This window comes from Cydia fagiglandana, chromosome 7, assembly GCF_963556715.1.
Source record: "Cydia fagiglandana chromosome 7, ilCydFagi1.1, whole genome shotgun sequence".
Classification (NCBI taxonomy): Eukaryota; Metazoa; Arthropoda; class Insecta; order Lepidoptera; family Tortricidae; genus Cydia; species Cydia fagiglandana.
In genome coordinates, this window is record NC_085938.1 from 3,622,384 (window position 1) to 3,644,424 (window position 22,041).

General features: G+C 40.3%; 1 protein-coding gene, 1 long non-coding RNA gene and 1 other non-coding gene across 3 annotated transcripts in view; 2 read left to right on the top strand and 1 right to left on the bottom strand.

Moving 5' to 3' along the window:
• Window positions 1-22,041, bottom strand: part of LOC134665746 (uncharacterized) — a 258,405-nt gene that overhangs the window by 118,983 nt on the left and 117,381 nt on the right. The gene's annotated exons all lie outside the window — the stretch shown is intronic.
• LOC134665733 (uncharacterized) overlaps window positions 1-22,041 on the top strand; it is a 135,565-nt gene that overhangs the window by 1,889 nt on the left and 111,635 nt on the right. The gene's annotated exons all lie outside the window — the stretch shown is intronic.
• Trnas-gga (transfer RNA serine (anticodon GGA)) lies at window positions 17,292-17,364 on the top strand. The gene has a single exon. It is a non-coding gene; the product is annotated as a tRNA-Ser (tRNA).

Sequence of the window (22,041 nt, forward strand, 5' to 3'; positions counted from 1 at the left end):
TTGTTAGTCCAGTCACAGAATAAATAATAGTACTAGGTATAGAAGACTCACTCTCTAACAAAACGCGTCTGTCCCGATCAGCACAGATATGGCCGCTAGGTGGCGACAGCGCCACGCGCGGCTTATGGCAACCCCCAAAATTGGGGTCGAACGGATGGACTTTTAGCTACCTGTAGCAAAGCGACGAAATCGCGGAGTGAGCCATGCCTGGTCCAGAATTTATACAGATTTTGTCCGGCCCACAGCTAGTTCTTCGAAAAAATGTGTATATGACCAGCAATATGATAAAAATGTATTTCTGCTGTAATCCTGGCCCACTTCTGGAATTCCTTCAAGTTTTGTCCCCTCATGAGGTAAGTTTGTCCACCACTGGCCTGTGTTGAAATTTTGATAGATGGATACTTCAAATATTGCAGGAGACATTCAGGAAGATATTTTTATCCGCAATTACCACAATGTGACCTTGACTTTGTTGACAGATAATTAACACACAGAAATAATATTTGGCTCAAATAGACAGAGGCATTATTGTCTTTTTATGATTTTGTTTTTTAATCTTTTTCCGTACACAGTGAAATGTTTATGATGGTATGAAGTAATTTAAAAGTTTTTAATAGTTAAGGATTTAAATAAAATTGTAAGATCCATCGAATCTGAGGTAAATTTTAAGGTCGAGCCACACCGGCTTGCGTGTGCGTGACGTGCGCGTGTGCGTGTGCGTGACGTGCGCGTGTGCGTGTGCGTGACGTGCGCGTGTGCGTGCGCTAAAATGTTGGAGCCGCACACGCACACGTCACGCAAGCGGTGTGCCATCTCTCATAAGGATCTGTATACTACAACGCCGCACGCGCACGTGCACGTCACGCACACGCAGCCGGTGTGCACAGGCCATTAAACATACAAATATAAGATATCACTTAAGATATCCTTGTCTTCCGTGACTGAAAAGTATCTAGTTATCTAATACCTTTGAACGAGCAATTCTAGTATGTATATATGTATATGTTTCGGGGATCTCGGAAACGGCTCTATAACGATTTTAATGAGATTTGCTATATGTGGGTTATCGGGGACGAAAAATCGATCTAGATAGGCGTTTTTTTTAGCATTAGAAAGAACTTGAAAGAACTTGAAAGAAGGTAAGCGATCTTGGCATGTCCTTTAATTGAAAAACGCTTTTTAAAAATCAACAACTATTACTTATGAAAGCAGAAAAATATAAATGATCGTATTAGATTCATAATTGTTACATATTTGCCGTAACTTATTTTTAAAACGTGTTTTTTAATTAAAAGACACATCAAGATTGTTTACCTAATTTCTAATGTTAAAAAAAACGAAGTATAGGAAAACGCGCATTTTGGAGTTTTTATACGTTTTCCGAGCAAAGCTCGGTCTCCTAGATATTATCAAATTAAAGTTTGAATGTAAACTATGAGAAACTCATTAGTGTGAGTTGGCGACCACTCTAACCTAGACTGGGTAGTGACCCTATGAAGCCGATGGTCCTGGGTTCGAATCCTGGTAAGGGCATTTAATATAGCATAAAGTAAGTATGTATAATATAAATGTTTACACATAAAATACCACCGTCCTATCATTAACCCCATCTTCAATACTTTAAATTTTGCAAAATAGGTAGTCATGGGACAAAGGAATTTCACACCGAACATATTGTTAACACAAGTGATGTAAAGAAAGGCATACCTTAACTCTGACATCATTATAGCAGTCTTATTAGATTGTTAAAGAGCTATGCTTCACAAATATTTACTATGAGTAAGAAAAACCAGCCAAGTGCATGTCGGACTCGCGCACGGAGGGTTCCGTACCATTACGCAAAAAACGGCAAAAAAATCACGTTTGTTGTATGGGCCACTTAAATATTGGCTCACTCGGTAATTTCGTCGCTTTGCTACAGGTAGCTAAAAGTACATCCGTTCCAGCCCAATTTTGGGGAAAGCCATAAGCCGCGCGTGGCGCTGTCGCCACCTAGCGGCCAATATCTGTGCTGATCGTAACAGACGCGTTTTGTTAGAGAGTGAGTCTTCTGTACCTAGTACTATTATTTATTCTGTGTAAGAAGTAAGAGCATATCAATTTTTAAATTGCGTATTGCTATTGATTGCAAATGAGTATAATTATTATACCTGCCCAACTGTCTTGCTCTTGATTTTTCCAGTTAAAAATACCTAAACTGTACTACTAAAATTAGGATTCCATTCAAGACCATTAATTCTTAGATTGATACAAACACCTGTATCTCAAAGACTAATTTATACTGAAATCTAACATTCACCGACCCCTGTTTACATGTTATAAAACTTCTGCCTTGCATAGCTAATCTGTGGTATGAACCTTCAAACTTTGTACATTTTCGGGTTGATTTTATTGATTAACCAACCAAATACAAAACCACCTGGATCTGTCACTGAACGACCTGACTTTAACCTACATTATTTGATAATGATCATGTAATGTTTTCATCTACCCTCAACTGGCTTAAGAAGCCGTTTGAGGGTAGATTTTGTTTAGTTTTTTTGAAATACCTAAAGATACAGACTATAAAGGCCGGCAACGCACTTGTAACCCATCTGGTGTTGCAAGTGTCCATGGGCAACTGTAATTGCTTACCATCAGTCGATTCATCTGCTCCTTTGCCTATATAAAAAAAAACTAGAAGTAATAAATTTTCTGTTTTGCTTTAACGTAATTGTCTGTGTAATTGTTCTTTTGTGACGTTAATAACTTGTCAGCTTGTGGTGTCATAGTTTTTTCTGTAGTTATGCTAATGAATGGGAAGTAGGTGTTAGTGCTGTTTAAAGTCTAAGGCTTGGTGAATCATTTTTTTTTATCTACTCACCTTAACTATTGCCTCCTACAACCTAACTAGTTAGTAATTAATCTAACAAATCTGAGCCCCCTCGTATTAATACATCTAACCCAGAAATGTAAGTATTAAACGAAAGATTCCTTAGTAAATATTCTCAGGAAAATCTAAATAAATAGTAGGCTAACAAAGTATGCTATGTGCAACACTTTTAGAATGCTCCTTTTCGAATATGTAGAGGTATATGTTCTTATCTCGGTTCTGTCATAGTCTCATCTAATCACGAATTAAAATAATATCGTGCTTATGAAACTGAGGGCCTACCGCGAAAATCGAATTGCTCTGTAGCTCGAATTTACACGAGGATAGGTCCTGAGATGGATGTTTAATTTCTAGACCTAAGTTAAACAAGTAGGTATATTTTGCCAAAACATTTTACGAACCTGTAAACATGTTTTGGCAATAAATATATCAAGTTTGTACCTAAATTCGCAAACCTTTCTTGAAGGGCAGGCAAAGTCATGTTTTCTTACGACATCGACACCGTTGACATTGATAAATATCAAGTTGGTCAGGAATATTGTGTATTTTCACGGCTTCTGCTTTGAATGAGAAATTGCTTTAGGAAATTAGATACTTAGTCCTTCTCGACATAATACAAAATACTCCTAATAATCACATAACATTTGTAGATTACCTCTACGTACGAAAATACTAAGAATACTATGAAATAAATTTTATAAGGCGCAGTTATTCCGAATGTCATGTCATATCAAAAATTCGTAAATTTTACTTTTTAAGTGATTTTAGAAAATTTTGTTTTATTTATTATTAGTTATTAGGTATCTACTCTTAGAGGATAAGTATAACCAACGGAGACGCCATGTCTAATATTTTCGGTACAAAATAGTCTGCCGTGTTTTGCGGGGGAGGGGCACATCAAATGTATAGGTACGTCATGTCAGATAAACGTCAGTCCATACATATGGTTGACATGTGGTTGACCATTGGCCGCCTATTTTCGACAGAGGGGAACGCCTGTTAATGGCGGCTCCATTGTTAATTACTCCGAGTATCTACTTCTGTTTAGCTAGTGGAAGAAAGTTTTAACCACACTTGCTTATTAAGTGAGCTATTTCACGCATGCAGCGGGAGGTAAAGTACATTTTACTCCCAAGGGAGTTATAGTTTTTTTTAAATATGTCATTAACGTAGGGGCATAGCAATGGTTAAATTGGTTAATATACAACAAATTGTATGAAAATATTTTCCATAATGTCAATATCCGGAGAGGAAAATGTGAACTACTTTCCTCTTAAATTATGCAGTTCTGTAAACCTTTTACCTTATCTGTGACATCGAGCCTCGAGGCATATCTTCAATTAAATTCAACCAAGGAAAAACATCTGTCATAACAGCAGTGCAAGGTCGTGAGGCAACCTCGCCATTATAAGCACGGTGTTATTATTTAAAGCCTATTTTATCATAATTGATATCTTTATTTTTTTGTTTTTGAGGATTATATGGACCGTCCGTCCGTCGGTGTACGTGTGGGTCGTCTAGTACCTAAACACAAGCCTTATTGAGCTTACCGTGGGACTAGATTGATCTGTGTTAAATTGTCCTATAATATTTTATTCATTTATATGAGAATATGTACCTACTAATAGGTATACCTACTTACATATCAGTATCATGTTTTCATCTCGTTACACCTATACAACGGAGGATTTTAGGGTTCCGTACCCAAAGGGTAAAACGGGACCCTATTACTAAGACTTCGCTGTCCGTCCGTCCGTCCGTCCGTCTGTCACCAGGCTGTATCTCACGAACCGTGATAGCTAGACAGTTGAAATTTTCACAGATGATGTATTTCTGTTGCCGCTATAACAACAAATACTAAAAACAGAATAAAATAAAGATTTAAATGGGGCTCCCATACAACAAACGTGATTTTTGACCAAAGTTAAGCAACGTCGGGAGTGGTCAGTACTTGGATGGGTGACCGTTTTTTTTTTTTGCTTTTTTAGGGTTCCGTACCCAAAGGGTAAATGGGACCCTATTACTAAGACTTCGCTGTCCGTCCGTCCGTCCGTCTGTCTGTCACCAGGCTGTATCTCACGAACCGTGATAGCTAGACAGTTGAAATTTTCACAGATGATGTATTTCTGTTGCCGTTATAACAACAAATACTAAAAACAGAATAAAATAAAGTTTTAAGTGGGGGGGGCTCCCATACAACAAACGTGATTTTTCACCAAGGTTAAGCAACGTCGGGCGTGGTCAGTACTTGGATGGGTGACCGTTTTCTTTTTGCATTTTTTTCCGTGTTTTTTTTGCTTTATGGTACGGAACCCTTCGTGCGCGAGTCCAACTCGCACTTGCCCGGTTTTTTTTGTTTTTTTTGCATTATGGTACGGAACCCTTCGTGCGCGAGTCCGACTCGCACTTGCCCGGTTTTCTCTTCACGCAACGTGCAGGTTAAAGATCTCTCTATTATCAGGCGTGGCTCACTCCGCGATTTCGTCGCTTTGCTACAGGTAGCTAAAAGTACATCCGTTCCACCCCAATTTTGGGGAAAGCCATAAGCCGCGCGTGGCGCTGTCGCCACCTAGCGGCCATATCTGTGCTGATCGTAACAGACGCGTTTTGTTTAGAGAGTGAGTCTTCTGTACCTAGTACTATTATTTATTCTGTGGTACAGGTTAAAAAACTCTCTATTATCTAGAAACAATGCCTTACGACGTCAGCCTCTTTGACCTGTTATGTATTGTGTACACACGAATTATTTACACGTGAATGCTGAGCTGAAATATAATCACAAAGGACATTATATTCCATTAAAGAAAACGTGCTCAATCCTCTGTTTTGTTTCTACTTGGTAAACAAGTAAATAATATTTCGTTTCGTAAATAATCGCTTTTATTCCACGTAAAATTTTGGTTATTTCAGTATATTTCGTCTATTTGAGAGTTTTATAGGTAAATAATAGAAATGCGTAAGGTCGCCGGAAGACGCTGGATGCGGGTCGCTTCCAACCGGCACGTATGGAGGTCCAAGGGGGAGGCCTATGTTCAGCAGTGGTGGACGTCTTATGGCTGAGATGATGATGGATAGAAATGCGTTATTTTTGAGGTAGACTACTTGTATTTAGTAATATATCAGTCTCCTACTCTGCCCCAGTACTGACAAAACATTTTTTATACTTACCAGTATACTATATTGTCAGGTAAGCATACAATTTACCTGATGGCCAATTGTCAGCAAAAAACTAATTCCATACCTACTCCTAAGTAAATTTTCAGTATGCCCTAGTTAGCATACTGAAAATTCCTGGACTTAGAAAAAATAAGTCGTCTCATATATTAGAATCCAAAAAGTTTCAGTATGGCCCACGTACTAGTAGTTTTTTTTAAGGACTATCCATGTTGACAGTTAAAAGGCTACATATTAATGCAACGTGACCTTCCTCGGAAATGACGAGACGGGAACCGTTCAGTATTCACGGCACGGGACTTTTCTTTGTTTATACATTCAACCCACTATTCTCACTTCGACCAGTCCATGTTCATTCAACATTATATCTCTCTTGTCCCCGCCACGATCCTCGTGGCTATCGGTGGCATAGCGTTCGTAGAACCAGACGTGGCTCACTCCGCGATTTCGTCGCTTTGCTACAGGTAGCTAAAAGTACATCCGTTCGACCCCAATTTTGGGGTTTGCCATAAGCCGCGCGTGGCCCTGTCGCCACCTAGCGGCCATATCTGTGCTGATCGTGACAGACGCGTTTTGTTAGAGAGTGAGTCTTCTGTACCTAATACTATTATTTATTCTGTGGTAGGACTAGGTTCCCGTCGTCACGGAAGCTTTAAGAAAAAGTATGCCTTAGGACCGGCACATAGTAGTTCCCATACTAATTGCAGTCGGGTTGCAGTCCGTCTGTATCAGCCCTTAGCTTCGACGTGCCCATAGAAATATCCACCCCACCTACCTGCTTAAGGTAGACTTCCGAGCACAGCGGCTCCGGCGACACTGACGCAGCGACACTGACGCGGCGACAGAGCGACAGTATTATGCAGTATGGAAATGTATGAACTTACTTCCGAGCGCAGCGTCACTATCGCAGCGACAGTGGCGCCGCGTCAGTGTCGCTCGGCGATAGCGGCCGTGCTACGTCTGCGCAAGCACTGTCGCGCAGTCGCTGCGATCGTACGTGGTTTTGAGGCTATGTCAATATTTAAAATACCTAAAACATGAATATTAAACCGACAAAAGCTCCTGAATTTGTCGTCGTTCTCGTTTAAATGCTTTTTTTTTAATTCGTATAAGTTCCTTCGTCTATTCTACTTTTGAAAGTTGAATTGGGTAGGCTTTGCTCCACCCTGTAAAAGTAACGAAGCAAAAGATCGTGATCCTCCTCTTCTTCTAAAAATATTTTCATAATTGATCGGTTTATCATAACTTCATAAGTATATATCACGTCTGCACCGTATGGAATAACAACTGCGACTGTCGCCGGAGTCGCGCCGCTCGGAAGCGAATCTGCGTCAGTTAACGCTGCGACACTGACGCAGCGGCTCTAACGCTGCGGCCGTTGCGTCAGAGCCGCTTTGCTCGGAAGTCCAGCTTTAAGTATAAATACTTTAAATTCCTGCCGTTAACAAAGCGCATCCTCCTAGAAGCACAAGATTTTGGCAAGTCACAGTAACTTTGTGGTTAGAATTTCAGCTAAAGCGACCACATGGAGTTAGCACAAGCACTCCTTGCATGAGTATCTGACAAATTCTCGTATAAAGGCGCATCTTCGTAGTTTGTGAACACTGCCAACTACTTAGAGGCCAATTCTGTTCTACAAATTTGTTTTTTTTTATTGAATTTTGATACGATATTCAGCCAGCGGCTGTCGCTGATTGGTCCTCACGAAATGCAATCAGGAGTTGTCTAATATGGCATCTCGCTCGCTCTTATTGGTGCACGTGAGATGCTTAATGACACGTCTCAAGGTCGATGTGATAAGATCACATCCTTATCAAACTTTAAAATCAGAATTGGATTCAGTCCCAGACAGCTTGGAATTTGATTAATCCGCCATGTTTTTGATAGGGCGCCTCGGGTTTTCGAAGATTAAGTTTTACAATATTCACCTTGTGTCCTTAGGGGTTCCGTTGACGTTGTTTGTTAGAAAGTTAATAGTCAGATTAGAGCAGCCTTTAGAAAGACTCCAATTCCATACTAGCGTCTCCCGAGCGTCGGCGTCTAGTCAACTCTACGGCTGCTGCTCGACGCAACGTTAACGCAACTGCGCAGCTACGTCATTTTCCATAGCGCTGACTAGACGCCGACGCTCCAAAGACCTGTGGGGTGGACCTTAGTCTTGGAGTTACCTGAAGGTTACCTGATTTAACATTAACATTTGATCAGCTCTCCCGTTTGAAGGTCACCCCACTCCAGCGTCTTCCGCCTGCGGCTAGTCAACTCTATGGCTGCTGCTCGACGCAACGTTGACGCAACTGCGCAGCGACGTCATTTTCCATAGCGCTGACTAGACGTCGACGCTCAAAAGACGCTAAGTGTGGTGGCCCTTAGATTTACCTCCTCAAAACAATTGGTAAGTACAAATTTGTTTTTAAACAACCGTACACAGTGATGTTGATCCGTTGCGCTCTCTGTACATTTTGATGCGTCAACGTACTTTACTCATTGTTGTGGTCATTCGTTAAGGTGTGGTAGGACAAGGTCATTACCAAACTGAAATGGAATTGGTCGGAACATGTCGCTAGGCAGAGTGGTGGACTAAAATGTTAACAGAATGGTGGCCGCTTTCGGATGAAAGAAGCGCCTGGCGTCCGTTGGCTCGTTGGGTGGACGACATCCGGAAAATTGCGGGTCACTTCTGGATGAGATCAGCTCAGGACCGGGACAAGTGGCGTACTAGAAGAGAGGCATATGCTTAGCAGTGGGCGATAAAGGGCTGATAGTATGATGATGAAGACAAGGTCGGTTTTGTTATAATAATATTGGCATCATCATTCCAAGCGAGAGGTGCGAAATGTTTTGACAGGATCGATGAATTCGCATACTTCAACATTGTGTACACTTCCACCGGACACGGACGGACGGACATCTTACTACGATCATTCATTTAACATTTAACACATCCTCTCATTCATTATCAAGTATGGTTTACATTCGCTTTCGTCGGCTTGAAACAAACTACTGCGGTTTAGTGTTTACACTATACTGTGTAGCGTACGTTTTGTATTCGCACTTTCCGAGTCTTAGTGGTCCTTACACCCAGCTGCGAAAGTGCATACCCACTCTATGAATAAATTCAACTTATAAAGTGGGTATGTACTTTGCAATTAAGTCTTATGTATCCAATAGTTTCTATTTACACGTAAAGGCATTGAAACAACTAAGTACTTAGTTATTAATGTTATTATAATAGTCGGTTTTTTACTTAAACAATATTTTACAGCTAATTATTATTATAATCATCTTACAGGTAGGTAATTACTAAATCATACAAAAGCATGCGTGAAGCATTATTTGCACTATCAATTTTATTTTTAAACTTCCGATAAAGGTTTTTTTAACTAACCACAATTAAACTGGTTTTATTTATTTATTAGGTACGTTTTCTATTAATTATTTACGTTATAATTTTCATTTATTACATTCTTAATCACGCAAGCATTAATTTCGATTCATTTGTATAAAAATAACAACGCGCAGGTAGCACCCCTGGAGTTTCAGGCGTCCTGGCGTCCATATGCTACGCCGCTACGGTGACTGCTTACCACCAGGCGGGCCGTATGCTTGTTTGCCACCGACGTGGTATAAAAAAAATATGGCGTATTTCTGTCACTATTCGATTCATAATTTATATGGGGCATTATCTATGAAAAGGGACCTTATTGTCGATGGCGCTTACGCCGCACAGCGTCGCGCGGCATTGTATTTAATATCGGAGCATAGTTAATAATAGCGTAAGCGCCATCAACAATAAGGTCGCTTTTCATAGATAACGTCACATATTGTTTTCATTGCTAAGGACACGCTGTGGCCTTGTGTCACCATTCGGTCACAAATTTGGCCAGTAAAGGAAGGAAAAATCACAAAAGACATTAGCAGAATCCTAAGTATCATAACAATACTGTCAACCTTCTCAGCCAGGTAAATATGCGAGGAAGTTCCCTCGCCTCAAGGAAGTGAATCACACAACCTTGCGGAACGAGACCTGAGCGGCTTATAAATCGCGTAATTACCGTAGTTAATGTTTACTGTTAGCTTGCGTATGTTGCTAGGGAGGTGTGAGGTTTAGTGTTATGTATAACTTGACTTGACAACAAGTTTTGATGGTTTTTAAAACATATTGATGAGGGTTAAGGGTCTCACCAGATATATCGACGCGGAATCGGCATAAGTCGATGGGAAATTGCTTTATGTCTTCGCAATAAGAGCGAAAAAGTCGTCGTTCGGCTCGGCTCGCATCGGCCGACACCTGCAGACGCCTTGACGGCTTTTCGCTCTTATTGCGCAGACATAAAGGTTTTTCCTATCGGCTTTTGACGATTCCGCGTCGATTTTGGGGAGACCCTAAGATTGGTAGCCCAACGGCAAGGCTCTCAACCTGGGATTGTAGCTTCCAATTCAGCTCTACTTCTTTCATCTTCTAAAGTTCCTAAACTTACCATATGAAATCAGGATCTGTTTTACAACCCCGAAGGAACCATCATCCAAACATGTTTTAATATACTCTCTTCGCCTAGCCTTATCTCTTCATTTGGGGTCGGCTCTCCTAGTCCATCTTCGTCAGGACGGTCTGTCCCGGGTTGTCTCAGATGTGAAATTTGCATCTTTCATGTCTTTGTTTTATGGTATCTATCCATGCTTGGCGCGGTCTTTTTCTCTTTTTGGCGCCAGAAACATTTCGAGTACTTGTCGGGTCATTTGCTCGGGCGGGCGACGCATTACATGCCCGTACCATCTAAGTCGGCCTTCCACTAGCTTCTCTTAATTTTTTTTTTGAATAAATAAGTATTATAGACCATTTTTACAGAAATTGACTTAGCCCCACAGTAAGCTCAAGAAGGCTTGTGTTGTGGGTACTCAGACAACGATATATATAATATATAAATACTTAAATACATAGAAAACAACCATGACTCAGGAACAAATATCTGTATCATCATACAAATAAATGTCCTTACCAGGATTCGAACCCGGGACCATCGGCTTCATAGGCAGGGTCACTACCCACTAGGCCAGACCGGTCGTCAATACTGCCGGTCGACAATTTTACCCTGAAGCTACCACGAATGAGGGTATTTCGGATGCTATCTAGCAGCGTTACACCTCCAGCCCAACGCAACATCCTCATGTAGTCAATCCTCTTGTTGTTTTTGAGGGGTCAGCACAGGTTTTTAATACACGAGCAATCAAAACTACGAAGACTTAATTATCTCTGACATTTCGCTCTTGCACACCCACTTTACACTAACTTCAATATAAACTTTAACGTATATTAAATAACGTTTATAATCGAGTGGATCTGTCTTGATCGTTACAATGGCCCGCAAGCGGCACCCCTTTGCAATTTAATCAGGTTTTTGGGTTAATGTGGCTTGATATTGGTCGACCTTGCACTGAAGGCTTGCACCTTATCGTTGTTTTTATTATGTCATGTCTCGCTTGCTACGCATTGCGCATGTTTGTAGTGAACTCACGTGGACCTATTTTAGATCCAAAAACCTGGTCCCTGTTGTTTGTTTGTTTTTGTTGGTTTGCTGGTAAACCAAGCTGAAAATTTACCTGACATTGACAATGCGTCGTACATTGCTGGATCAACAAGTATATAAACATGATGCTATGTACCATCAGCCGGAAAAGTGCATGTCGACTTTATCAATGAATTCATTCATAATCTCCATGTAATTTCGCAGCGTACTGTACAGAATATCCATACTGTCGGTTTACTTGCCGACTTAGAAATGTATAGTCGCACCAAACAAAGTCTGTAGCGGATTTGATAGCCCACGCAGTGTAAGTGTTATGTATACGTCATAATTTCATAGAAGTTTGACGTTTAAAATGACACTTGCACTGCGTGGGCTATCAAATTCGCTGCAGACTTTTTACGGTCTGACTATACAGGTGTTGTGTTGTCGTCTTTGTCTACTTGAAAGCGTGATACTTAATGACATAATTGTCTGTTTCTTTCAATCACTTGGTTTTATTCTATCACGTGGACTAAGCCTTCCATAATACACCTGCTGATCATCGGATCACTTTCCTATACAAAATGTATCTAATGGCAGGATCAACACAATTTGACGTATTCGATAACGCGAAGTGATTTACTCCGCTGGCCGCGTTCCACTTGGCTCCTACGATTTCGCGCTTCACAGAGCATTCCAATCTTCGTTGCGTTGTCGTTAACACATTGAAAGAAGACATTTACCTGCCTGTTCGAGTGCCAAGTTATATTGACGTCTAAATTAGGATGCACGGATTTAGAAATTTGTGAAATGTGATTTACTGTCTCTGATAGGTATGTCAGGTTTAGCCAACGAGCAAGGAAATAATCGCCATTGAATATAAAAGTCCAGTTTTAAATAATTGACCCGATTACGATACGTTATGACTAAAGTTCTTTGGTGAATAACATTGTCCGTGGCACATGACGTCAGCGTTACGTTACGCGTTACGCTGAATCGAGTTTATCGTTTTTTCCCCACCTCAAAAAGTGCTCAGCACCGCTAAAGAAGTTTTCGCTTCAAAAAAATTATGTTATTTTATTTGTTGCATCATTGCGAGGGAGAATCGGAGCTCATGGAAGCAAAAGCCATCACGCACGCCTTTCGTAAGTGTCACATCTATTTTTCCACTCCCCACTAGAGTCTCACGAACCTAGCCGCTCCCAGCCTCCGATACAATCGAAGTTACATGCTCAAATTACACATGAAACTTGGTTCAATGAAATTGGCTGTCTGGCCGCCGGTTCGTGTGTGTCTTAAGATTTTTAAAGCAGTCTAAACTATTTTCGTAAGTACCGTTCCCGTTTTTGTCCAAGACTACACAACACAAAAATTAAATCGCCTTTACATTGTAACGACTGCGTCAGTCCCACAATTTAGTGACGCGCTTCGGTAAATTATTTGTTTTTCAGCCCACGATTTAATACTTAGAAATATTCCAGTGAATATTCCTTACGTTACCGAGTAATGGATATTCCGTGTTTGAATATTTAATCGGAGCTTACTCAAAACAATGCTCTACGAAATTGTCGTCACTCGCTAGAATAAGAAAATTCCTTCATTTTCATGTAAATAATATTCTCTTATGTCCATCACGTACGGTAATGTCCTGATTTACATCAGAATGCGTATTGGTCCGGCCGAGCAGGTTATTTGGTATGCTGCTAACATAATTATTGTAATTTAGTGACTGTTAGCAGTAATTCTGTCAATGAACGTAATTGCATTCACTTGAGTTGAATTCGCTAGTTAGTATGATGCGTTTTTAATCTATCCCAACATACCCAACATCGCATCTTTAGGCATTCACTTGATTTGAATATTGCTAGTTTATATAATGAGTTTTTGAATCTATCCCAACATACCCAACATCGCATCTTTAGGCCGATGCCAAAGTCCAAAAATATTAGGGGCAACGCCTTAAGCGGGAAACCGTGAACAAAATAGATTAAAACAAGTTGCGACAAATCGTGTTAAATATGATCATACTATACTAGTTTTACTGTAGTCACGATGGAAGTGCTTAAATACAGTAGATTATAGTATAACAAGAATGTATCTGTATAGTAATTATCTGGAGACAATATTAAACCGTTTATAGTTGCTTTCGAATTAGATTTATTGGAAACAATCTCATTATATTGAACGACCTGAGTTGTAAGTGTAATGTAAATACACGTTTCGTTTCACGAGATCGGAATGCTCTTGGCTATTTTCTCGCACGTCAAACAAATTATCTATACCGTAATCCTATAAGTACTTCCACAGGTAGAAGAATGGCAACGACTATTACTTATTGGAAAGCAATGGATGGAAATCTCGATTCAGGTGAAAGTATGTTGTTTTTCACATGCCATTCATAGTAGGTACTAGAATTTTCCCCATTGCGGCGAAACACGGAAACTATTACGGCAATCGTTTATGTATGTAGATGATTTCTTATCTTCCATTTGATTTGTATTCAGGTAGTGCGTTGTAACTACATATTTCACTGTACTTACGTAGCTATTACATGTTAAAGAGTTACGTATTTTATCTTGCTTCGATTCGGGCAGTTTGGCGCGGCCTGTCGAAATCAGACCAAAATCAACTTGGTTTTATTTTGACGAGGGTACGACCCCTTTAATCTCTCCATTTAGAAATCAGGATACGTCCAATATAAGTTAACTTACGCCAATTTAGTCGAAATATTTTCCACTGGCTCTCTTTAGCGGTCAATGGTGCTTTCAATTACTTAAATTGATGTGTGCACAGCACATAGATCCTGTCAAACGAGCGAGGGGCCCTTTGGTGCTTTAATTCAATCAACTTGTGCGCGGTGCAAGTGCATCACGCTACTCTTCGTGGTACTTATAACAGGGATATTGTTAAGTAGCATTTGCTTTGATGTAAAGTGGCAAGCCACGGCAAATCTAAATGTCCAGAATGAACAAGATTGCTTGTCAAAAAAAACTGCGACCAAAATCGGAATGTAGTGTCATTGGAAGTATTGAATTCAGAAATAATATAAGATTGCGTAAATTATTTGCTTTTGTAACAGTTTGTTCCGATTTAATCACCTACCGTATCTCTTGAATACAGCTTTTCGTAGTTTCCAGTCCGCCAACCTAACGTTTTGGTACATTCAAGCGGCCTATAATAATATGATATAAAGCTCAAAAATGGTCACGTTTTTTTAATTCATAGCCTCTTTCGCTCTCATGATATGCTCATATACAAGTTGGCTTCCCTTTTGCACACTTCAATCAGCTCAGTCCGCTGACTCTTACATTCTAAATTTGTGTACAGGACGCTCTGCTGCGAGTTGATGTAGGTGTATGGCTAGCCGAGACTATTGCACGCACCTTTATGTCCGTTTTAAAATTCGCTTCGCCATGTTTATTCCTACTTGTAAAGCCGTCAAAACAACCTCATTATAGGGAACGTACGTGCTTTCAATGGTCTAAAAAGGATAAAGCCACCTTTTGAATTCGGTCCAGACATTGTTAATACCGCGCACCTTTCCACTGCGCAACTATAATCGAGTTAAAAACTCGAAGCAAGCAAAAAAGAGACAGGATGCCGCCCGCCCCAAATAAGTGTGACAGAGAGAAAACTACGTATTCGCGTGCAGCGAGTGTTTGACTCAACTATAATATTTTTATCACCAAGTTTATTTTACTTTCAAAGTTTCTTTGTGAGATCCACGGTGGCCCGTGGGAAGACGACACAATGGGCCATCATTAGAACCATTAATTACCAATTGCAGAGCCATTGTGTGAAATGACATCTAAATTAACTGTTTTTGATCCCATTTTGCTGGTGTGGTGTAAACTTTCTTGGTTGTGTAGCTTTAGAAGTTGAAGTAAGCTATTGTCCATGGGAAAACTAATCTGATCACCTAATTCTAATTATCTTTTGGCGGAGCACCAACGCTAGTATAGTGAATTTCTTCAGTGGACGATATTCAGGCGAAGTGATGGCAAATCTTAAGGCTTGGCCACATACAGAGCGCGACGCAGCGCCGCGTCCGCGCCGCGTCCACGCCGCGCGACCGCGGCACATGCTAACAGGTTACCGACGTCAAACAGACTGCGTCCCGCCGGTATCACGCCCCGCTTCTGTCGCGCCCCGCGCCGCGCGGCCCCTTGCGTCCGCGCGGCGCGTGCGCAGCGCTGCGCCGAGCGAACGCGGCGGCCCGCCGCGTCGCGCAAGGTCACATCAGTAGGCACGGACGTTAGGCAGCGAGCGGTGCGCCGCGTTCCCGCGCGGCCGCGCCGCGTTCACGCGCGCCTTGAGGGCGTGTTGAGAGCGTGAGGCCGGCGCGATCGGCGCGCGCCCTGTTTGACCAGGCTTCGCGTCGGCATCACGCGGCGCGGACGCGGCGCTGCGTCGCGCTCTGTGTGTGGCCAAGCCTTTATATGTGCAATTTTTTTTTTTAAGATAAAACATCACATCAATATATAAAATATTCAAGCAGCATAAACTTAACTAAGTAAACGAAATGTCATCATTTTAAATTTGCTCCACAATTTATAACAAAGTACTTTCTCTAATAATAATAACTTTTAGTAAGTGCTCCACTACTTGCCGTCGTAAAATGTGGAAGAAAGTTTTTACAGTAAGCAGTTTTCGATTACAGCAAAGCTTGTGCTATCTAGGCGACGATATAAATCCAAAACTCAGGAACAATTCGTGATGAACACAAATAAATGCCGTTACCGGGAATCGAACCCGGAACCTCCTACTTCTTAGGCAGGATCACTACGGCCTAGGATTGGAGGCCGATACAATCTATTGTTTCCCCAACCTTCTCTGCCACATCGTCTGCCATCTTGCAGTATTCACTCCATATCTAATTTACGAACATCATTGGGAAGACATGCGGCAGACTTGGCCCGTTCACTCCCACTTCGTTATGTAGATGCTGTAAATTTTAAACATCGGCACCCGGGCGCAAAATTCCCACTTTCTCTGTGGCCTGTTTTCAAGTAATTTTAAACACCAAGACAGTGAAAATACAAAGGAATCTTAACACTTACACAATTTACGGGCCAAAAGTAATTTAAATCCGACCAAGTGCAATAACGTTGCAAGCACAAACATGCCGCTTGCTCTGAGCAAACATTGTGTTATGTAACAACAAAGTTATTCAATAGCAATACTTACATCATTTGCAATACCAATATGATGAGATTATCGGTAAACGGATAGTTTTTAATCATGTTTATGTCGAAACCGCAAACCGCATACAAAAAAGGTTAACCGTTCAATGTAATACTTGAACCACAGTTCAATTTAACTTGTTTCCGATTTGAGAATTCCTTAGTAATAACAGTAATTTGAAAATAATGTTAGGAAATAAATTAGTATAATGTTTCGCCAATACCAAATGCCTATTTAATCCAATAACTTTGTCGAATTTTGTAATCTGGCTCTTTTGCGTCAAATCCGGTAGTTCTGATTTTTTGCAGACATCAATTTTTTAACAAGCAGATACGTCTGCGAGCGATATTCCAAATTTTATATTAAAGGAAAAAATGGAAAAATTTTCGCTTCCGGCAGGACTTGAACCCGCATCCTCCACAATCCGTGTGTTGCTCTTAACCAATTGAGCTACGGTTGAGCTATTGGTGAATTCTCAATGCAACTTGAGACTCCGGTGCCGTTAAAAGATGTAATTGCCGTTAAAAGGAATGGAAAGATTTGCGATGTCCTGGTAGGCTTCCGTAGCTCAATTGGTTAAGAGCAACACACGGATTGTGGAGGATGCGGGTTCAAGTCCTGCCGGAAGCGTAAATTTTTCCATTTTTTCCTTTAATATAAAATTTTGCAGACATGTTTATGATGTTGGCCCAATGAATAATCCAAGTTTGTGACCTCGAGCGCCGAACGCAACTTTGTCAAAAATCGAATAAACCGCATTTTTTTTTAGATTTGGGCGATTATAACCCTAAAGGCCTAATTTTTGATAGTAACTTCCTAGGGCGTTTTTAAAGTAGACTAATTTTGCTACAATAAGACACTAGAATTGTCTCTATTTGTCCGACCTCTAATTGTACCGACTATTGATTTGGCCGACTAGCCGACTAGCCGACTAATCGGCGCTCGGATGGCCGATTAGTCGGCCGACTAGTCGGCTAGTCGGCCGGATCATTAGTTTCGTCTAAGTTCGGTTCAGATGCACAACAACCGTTTTACCCCTTTCTATTCGTCATATTATTATTATTATTTGTTTGTCCTTTCCACATCTCGGGACCATGGGATCCCGGACTTTTGGGAGGCGTGCGTGGGGCCGAAGCCAACAGCGCAGAGGCCCTTTAAGACAATTTAATCTAAAGGCAAGGGATACACGTGGCGGATACTAACCCCGAACGCACAATGTGATACATCCGGAGATGGTCCCCGCCAGGTGCAAAGACTATTGGAGTGCAGCACTTTTGTGCTGCGATGGGAACTAAGGTCATGGGCTATAGATTTGAAAGTTGGATGGACTGGATAATGGGCTATGGGAGAGACTAGCGGACACCTGCCGTGACAATCAGTCTCAAAATTGTGTAAGACAGGTGGTGACTCGCCTACTCATTTAGTGGGCCCTACAACGGCCGCACGCACAGTGCGACAATAGGGCAACACTTCGGAGCGGCTGTAAGGTTGTCGAGAGGTGAGTCTGCGGTAGCCAGATCCCGGTGATCCGTTCAGCAGGCCGCCGGCGTTATGACATTTTACACTTCCAACCTGGAGCATAGGTCCCGCTCTTGCGACTCCACTCTGGCCGGCCAATCAAGGCAAGCACAGAGGCGAGGGCCAGATGACAGGGCCCTCTGGAATAGGGGTCCGCGGTGTCGCCACTCACCGTCAGCTCGCCACAAGCTGCCCCCGCGGGGTTATTATTATTATTATTTTATTATTATTTATTTATTTCATAAGACACAGTACATAGGTGTTACATTGAAATAGGACTGCCAAACTGCAAAACAGTTTGATGGCAGTTAGTAAGGCTCTTGATATACATGTTTGTGTCGGTTAAATATTTATAAACATGCTGTATTATTTTAACTTAATAACTAAGCATGCAAATTTAAATCTAGTTATTCTATTATAGGCCTTCAGGGCCAGCAAAGACGGGTCCACTTTTATATGTTTCCATAATAAGTTGACCCCTCTCTACTGTTCCTGTGGGCAAATATCTATGAAATATTTCTTAACACTTGTTCTAAAGGTATGTGGGCTTATCTCTTTAGCAAATAGTTTTTCTGGAAGTGCATTAAATATTTTAGGTACCAAATATTGAAACGTCCGCTCTCCATAGTAATTAATGGGAGTAAAATTTTCTAAGAATAATTTAGGTTTTCTTCTTGTCACTTTATCTTTATTCTGTGTTTTACATGGAAATGACTTTGTACTATAATTATGAGATGCTACAAATAACTTAAACTTTATATTCACTGGTAGAATATTACACAATCTAAACAGCTGATCATAATCTTTGTTACAAGCTTTTTTCTGTTTAGGATTAACTAATAATTTTAAATACCGAATCTGTAGCTTTCTAATCATATCTAGTTGTGTTTTAAATGTACGACCATATGCTATTAATCCATAATCTATGTGTGATTCCACTAGGGCAAAGTAAAGTGTTCGCATGGTTTTACGATTTACATATTTTTTAAGTTGTTGGAAAGTTACGTAAATATATCTCAGTTTGTTACATAATGCTTGTACTTGTAATTTCCAGTTAAATGTCCTGTTTATTATTAACCCTAAATATTTATATGATTCAACAAACTCAATTATGTTACAGTTACAGTTGTCTTTTAGTTTATGTAAGCAGTCGTATGTGTGCCCTATAATCTTATAATGTTTACATTTTTTCTGATAATGAGTAGACGATATGTGCATAGCTTTTGTTTTAGACATATTTATAATGATACCGTTGTCATGTGACCATTTTATTATGTTTTCTAAATCCGATTGTATGCACTGTTCTATTTTTTGCTGATCTTTGTCTGCGTAAAATATACACATATCGTCCGCATACATATACATACTACAATTTTCGACTATACTACCAATACTGTTTACGTGCATTATATAGCCTATTGGCCCATATACAGAACCGGTTATAAATATACATATAGTAACGCTGAAAAATTAACTGAATAAAAAATCCTAAGGCTAATAGCTATAGACATATTATGTCATACGACAACCGGACAAGCAAACAAGAAAGCGACCAAGCGGTCGCTTTCTCGGTAAACATTTGCTGTATATTTCTTTTTGCCCTGTTTTTCTGTCATTTATAAAGTGCCGACTAATCGACCATTTTTGCCGACTAGTCGCCGACTAATCGCCGACTACAAATGAGGCCGGATAGTCGGCTTTCCCGACTAGTCGGCGACTAGTCGGTACATCCCTAGTACAGAGACAATTCTAATGTCTTATTGTAGCAAATTTAGTCCACTTTAAAAACGCTTTAAAGGAAGTTACTATCAAAAACTAGTGGTTTATTAGATTTTTGACAAAGTTGCGTTCGGCGCTCGAGGTCACAAACTTGGATTATTCATTGGGCCAACATCATAAACATGCCTGCAAAAAATCAGAACTACCGGATTTGACGCAAACGCAAAATGTATAATTTTACTGTATTAATTTAGGCAGGCAAATAAATTATTGAAAATATACCAAATCTGATTTCTCAATTAATCGAAATTTTCATAACAATAGGGAGTACAAATTTAAATATCTTAATATCTTTACATTTGTTAAAAATTATATGACATGTCTATCTTTGGTCTGTTGATAATTTATTGGCATGTAAGATTTAGAAGCAGATTACTAGTTCGCCGGACGAAATCGGCCTGTCAGTTAAACGCAAAATTTGACAGCTCCGAACAACTGACAGGCTGATATCGTCCGGCGAACTGGTAATCTGTAGGCCCAAAATTATCGACTGCCTGTCTTGCTTGTGGTTGTTCCAAAAATATACAGATATCTTATTTGCCTGTCCGTATGTCCGTACCTAGGGTGGACATGAACGTAACGAATATCATGGTTTCTTTTGTTTTAAGTTTCACCAGTCCCGATGTCTGCCTGTAGCAATTTTTCGTCCTTTTGATTAAGCTAAAATTTGACGGCATCGGCATTCGCTACACAAATTCTGGTGTTGGTGGTTTCAATTCGGTCATTCGCTACGTTTAAATAGGCGTGCATTAATTAAGATGAATAAACAAAGTATTTTTTATCAATAAACAAACAAGTCTGATAATTAAGTAAGTAACAAATTGATAGGTCATGGGGTAATGGCAACAAGTGCAAATCGGCGATACGGAACGGAACAAAGCATAACCAATCGCCTCGTTTTGTGTTGGAAATAATGATTTATGTTTTGATACAACAATACAAGTTTTTACCACTGTCTGTATTTTTCCAGGTCATCTACTTATAGGATAGTTGGCTGATTAGTCAAATCAGTTTCTTTTTTCGAACTGTCAAAACGTCGAGCTGAAATCTATGAAATACAGAACAATGACGTCACGGTCAAGTTACCTATACTCTTTATAATTCTTTCGGAATTATTAAATAGAAATTGTTGAAAATAACTGCGGTCTCGGTTTTTCTAATATTTTTCTGGTGCTTTATTTCGTCCGTGGTGTGAAATAATTTATTTTTTGACAATATTATGACGATTCTCACGAATCGGAATTGAGACAGCTTGTGTGTTTTATTTCCCGTGTTCCTTTGGCCCCTTCGGTCTCCAGCATCATACTAATTGATCTCTGCATTTTTATACTACGTTGGTGGCAAACAAGTACATAACCAGCATGCTGGAAAGCAGTCAAAGCAGCCTACAGACGCTTGCGGGCTCAGAGGTTTCACACGCACCATAACTTTGCAGCACTGATGTTACGTAAAGTTTGTTGGTAAAAAAGACTGTCTCCAGATGTTAAACAAAACAGATTGGATAATTGCCTAATAAGGTTAATCTTAATTGGGTTGCTTTGTTTATGGGTACGAGACGACGGTCCTAATTTAGGTTTACGAAGCGTTCAGGTTTAATTAAACTCCGTACGAAATGTTGCCCTCGTCTTGGGTCGTCCCATACGTTTTTCGTCAAGTTCTTAAATTAGTCCTATTCTGCTTTCGTCACTCATTCTACATTGAAAGCCACCGACGATTGTGACGAATGTAGAATGGGTGATGAAAGCAGAATAGGACTAATTTAAGAACTTGACGAAAAACGAATGGGACGACCCAAGACGATACCGAAATGTTGACATTATTTAAGATTAAGCTTACCTATCCATATGTTATGTTATCATGGGATTGTTTTAGTTGTGTTTCTGGTTTATTATTGTCAAACATATTTACTTGCCGTATGTTGTTGTTTTGTAACCTAATATGTGAAATGTGACATACAACATTACAACCGGCGCGGCGTGTGTACGTAGAGACACGAAGCTGCAGCATAAC